Genomic DNA, 5,398 nt, shown 5'->3' on the forward strand with positions numbered 1-5,398 from the left:
TTAGCGGCTTTAGTTGCCCTATCTTTATCTAGGTTAATACTTATAGGTAGTCGGTCCTCCTATAGTAGTACTACGTAGGGTTAAATGACCTCTATTTTATCTGTTGGTGTATATTAGTGTATATAAGCTATCTTCTATAATAGGGATGTAAACCTCTAAAGCACCTTTATACGGAGCCTTAAGAGTGGGTTCGTTTTATATAGCGTATAGAGGTCGACCTATAGCTTAGTGGCCCTCTTTAAATGCCGCTCGCGTACTAACCGTATACTTACTTCGGCTTCCCTAATAACTATAGCTACTATATAGAAAGTTCCTATAATTGCCTGCGCTCTAATTCTTTGTACCCTATTTATTACGGCTATAGCAGAACCCCTATAGACGTATATCTAGATATTTAAGGCGTAGTCTACTACTAGCGCTACTGTTGCCCCAAATAGCTGTTTTATAGTTAAGGGGGATACCATCTAGAGTCTCTTTAGTGCTATAGCTGCGATAAGGCCCTTAGTGGCTGCTTTTACGATATATTGCTTATACTAAAGCTCCGCATCCATAACTACCCCTAAAATCTTAGCTATATGCCCTAATATAACTGTTTTTCCCTTAATTATAAACGGGGTAGTATTAGTCCGCTCCGCGTTTTTCGTAAAGTGCACTAATATAGTCTTTTCTCCTTTAAACGTTGCGCCGCTTTGTTTCTCCCAGTTTATTACTCTATTAATAATAGCCTAAATACCTTCGCAGTTTGCTGCTGCTGATAGTCCTATAACCTATACATTATAGTTGTCTATAAACGCCATTAAGCCTCTATTTATATTAAGCCGGTGCTAAACTAGGTCGGCGTTAAAAAAGAGGAATAGTATTAGTAAGAGCGGCGATCCTTGCGGTAGTCCTACTTATAGTAACTATTACTAGTTAGAGGTATAGCCGTTAACTAAGATAGTTGCCATACGATTAAAGCAGAATACATCGATCTACTACACTAGTACTAGCGGTATACCTCTTACTATAAGCCTCTGTAATAGCCTCTCTTTATATACTCTGTTATATACCCCTTTTATATTAAAGCTAATAAGGCTAAGTACCTTCCTAGACCTCTATGCGTTGTATATATGTTCTTATAGTAGTAGTAGCGCCTATTTAGTAGAGCGCTTTTTCCTCGCCCTAAAGTGATTTATAGGTAGTAGTCTAAAGGTTTCTACCGCGTGTGATATTCTCTTGGCGACTATAGACTCTAGCACTTTACTTAATATAGAAAGCAGAGAAATAGGCCTCTATACCCTTGCCTTTATATAGTCTCCTTTATTTAGCTTCTTAAGCGGTATAATCTTAGCATTTCTCTATTAGTTAGAAAGGTTACCCTTATTTAGTAAGGTCTAAAAGAGAAGCAGGACCCTATCTTTTATTACTAGCCATATCTACCTCTATACCATCGCTAGTAGGCCATTATCCCCTAGCGCTTTCTATAGCTTTACTATAAATATCTTCTATTCCACCTCTTCTATTATAAGACGCGGCATTAGTATTAGCGTTTGTTAGGGCTACGGGCCCTCGTTCTCTATTCCTACTAGTAGTGGGGGAAAAAACGTAGTTAATAGCTCCGCTGCTTGCTTATCTTTTCCTTCTATAGTAGATCTATTTATCCTTACTAGCGGTGGTATCTTATTAAACGCTGAGTTGCCGCTTAGGTTAAGGTATTTTACTACTTACTAAATATTTACATTATCGGCCAGGAAGTCGTTCTAGTGTATCCTTTTCTATTTCCGTATTGCATTATGGTATTCCTTTAAGGCCTCTTTTACTCATTACTTTAGTTCTAGTAATATCTAACCTATTTAGCGTTGGTTCTTTACCCAGTTCCTTTAGTAAGTGTATACCCGGCGGAGCTTTATAAGGTTTATTATTTACTACCTTTTTATATATAGTGACGGTTTAGCTTTCGGAGTTAATGCGTATACTACCTCTAGTACTACATCTATAAGCCGGTCTATTTGCTACTATACTTTACCGCCTATTAGGATTATACAGAGGGCGGTAGCAATCCTATTCCTAATTTTATTCTATAGTACGTTTTTAAAGAGTATTCTCTATTCTATAGCGCGTTTAGGGATTACAATATCAAATATCGTCTCAATTGCCCTATAATTAGATCCGTGTTCTATCCTATATACTATATACTTTACTATTATAGATGCTAGCTTATCTAATACTAGGATTAGGTTAATTGTTATCTTATAGTTACCATTTTACCATATTTTTATACCCCTAGGTAGTAGGCTATGTAGGGAGTAATCTCCTATAAGGTTAATAATTGGGTTAGCTTCTCCCTATCTTACTAGCAAGACGTTATTTCCTCCCTATAGCTAGTTGTACTAATTAAAGTCTCCTATAAGTATTATATTGGTTTATATCCCTATCTTATTCTATATTTCCTAGATTAATTAGTATAGTTTACTAGTTATATCCTATAGTACCTCTATATTCTTTCCCTTAATGTATACTAATACTACCAGTACTAATTAGTTGGGAAGGCGCAGCACTACTATAGTAAGATCTGCCGATTATACTAGCACCTATTTAGCCTTAATATCTTTTTAAATCTATAACATACTCTATACCGCCTACCTCTCTTTATATTAGACCGTGGGTATTACCTTAGTCTAATTTAAGTGTCCTATAGGAATAGTTATAACTATATTATTTATTTTCTATATATACGGCTCTAATATTACTAACACTCTAAAGTCTTTTAATTATTTATCGTTTATTAGGCTCTGCTATACTATACTCTATTTTTAAATATTTAGTTAAAGTACCTAAAGTGTCTTATGTATAGCGGGTAGGATAAAGCACTCGGTAATTTTTACTAAACGATTTATATAGTCCTCCATATGGTATATATTTTAGGATCTATCCTTAGCAATTATTATAATAATATCCTTTTTAAGCGCATCTAGTATATACTTACGGTCTTATATATATAAAAGCTTTATATCCTAGTATCTAATACCAGTAGTAATATTAGTATAGTTTTTAATAACTTATTATTAATAAGATTAATTAATAATTATTATTAATAACAATTAATTATTATCGATTCTTATTAATAATTTTTACCGCTTAACTAAAATTTCTAAACTCCATCCTTCTCTTTAATTATTTTGTATAAATTATAGATTCTAAAATTAATTTATCTCTTACGCCTTTAACTACCTACAATTTAGTTAAAACTAAATTAAAAGGAAGGGGTAGATCCGCTTATATAATATAGGTTTATACTTAAACGGCACATAATAAAGAGAATTCTCGGCATAAGTTCTATATATACTATATAGCAACACCACTATATAGCACTTTAGTTAGTATAAATATATATAAATATCTTAAGTTAAAGTATAGAATATATGTCAACCAAACTCTAGGTCTAATTTAAGAAGAAACTATCCACTAACTATAGCAACTTTATACTTAAGTAAAGTCTTTAGGCTAAATAGAAGAGATTAATACTTAAGTCTACTAAAAATATCTAAATCAGGATATAATTAATAAGGCTTTAATTATACTAATTATTATATAAAACCTTCCTTTTCGAGTTATTAAATAGCCTAAATTTTATACTTTTTACTAAGTGCTTAATCCAGAATCGTCTAACTTTATAACTATAGCACACTCTTAAGTTATAAAGAAGATTAAGTAGTCTTAGTAGACTTATAAAGACGTTATATAAAAGAAACTTTAGTTAGCAGTATTAAGTATTTATCTTTTACTTAATATCTAGACCTCCCTAAATAGGCTTCTTCTTCTAGGGATTTGCGCCTACTTTATTAACTATAGTTAAGAGAAGCGCTTAAAGGCCCTTCTTACGCTTTGTATGGTAGCAAACCATAGCGGAAATAAGCAATTTGCTACTCTTCTCCTAATTCTTAAGGACTATAGTATTATATAAAAGCTTAGGTCTATCGTTTATAATAACGCCACTTTAAATAATATACTTTATTATACGGTAGAAGCCTATCTCTAAAAAGAGGAGGATATTAAATAGGATTCTATATATNGGCGGATCCGCTATACTAGTTATATTATTAATTTAGCNATATAAGCCTTNCTATTTTATAGTCTAATTAAAATAGAGTAACTTAAGTTATATAATAAAGAAGAAGGAAAAGGAGAGGTAGTAAATAAAGAGAAGAAATAGGCAACCTTTTAGGTTATAGGACCACTTAGTAAGCTTTATAATATTATTATATATATCTATAGTTCCGCTAGTTATATAAAGAAGTTTAAAGATTTAGTAAAAAGAATAATTCTACTTAATAACTATATAAGATAGAATAGCTAGTTTTAAATACTAGCTATAGCCGATTAAAAGGCAAGAGCTATTAATACCTATACTAAGAACCACTTTGCCACGCTTTAGGTAGATTATTTCTCTTTAAAAGACTAGAAATAGCTTTATATAATTAAGGAATTCCTTTAACCGTTTTACTAAGTAACTCTAGAGACTTAGGGTAACCGCGCAATAATTAATAGTATACTCTTTACTATAGATATTATTATTTAGTACTTTAAAGCCGCGCTTATAAGTAGACTTCCTTTTAAATTAGATAATACTAATACCGTATAATAGTCTAAACATGCTTCTAATAAGGAGTTTAGCGCTTAAATTAAAAAGGGGTAGAAGACCTTTAATAAGTACTATAGTAAAACGGATAAGTCGCTACTTTACGCCGCTACCCTTATTCTTTATCTAAACCGTTATATAAAGTATATTAAGGTAAACTAGAAAGTAAAGTAGGTTAAGCCCATTTTAAAAAAAGTTAAAGAGCTTTAGGAGTCCTACTAGAAAAAAGCTTCTATTCCTCTAAGTCCTCTATTATATAAAAGAAGACCTTAGGAGTAAGAATTTAACATATTTAATTAAATTGCTTAAAAGCTAGGGAAGTATACTTAACTAGTAAGTTAGNATAAGTACTAAGATTATTATAATAGGGAACCGTATAATATTAGTAAGATGCTAGCGCTTAAATAGTAGTATTAAGATTAATAAAGAAAACGTTAGCTAAGGTTATTATATATAGCAATTAATATTCTTTTAATTTTAGCTATAAGTAATAAACTAGAGCGAGTCTTTTTAGGGGGACGTTATATAGTATTATAGNAAAGGGTATAGATAGGAGTAGAAAACCTTAAGAGGGTAAAGTGTTTAAAATATTATAAACAAAGTAGTATTTTAGACGAATAATATCTAATATTAGGAGACTATTAGGGCCTTTTCTAGAAGCCTTCCTCTAAGTTCCCTTTATAAATTAATTAGCCTTAAGCACGTACTATAATGCTAAGTAATTATTAATAATTATTAATTATTAACTAATAATAGCGATTATTAATTAACGCCTTATTA

The sequence above is a fragment of the Cenococcum geophilum genome (genome assembly GCF_001692895.1).
Source record: "Cenococcum geophilum 1.58 unplaced genomic scaffold K441scaffold_52, whole genome shotgun sequence".
Classification (NCBI taxonomy): Eukaryota; Fungi; Ascomycota; class Dothideomycetes; order Gloniales; family Gloniaceae; genus Cenococcum; species Cenococcum geophilum.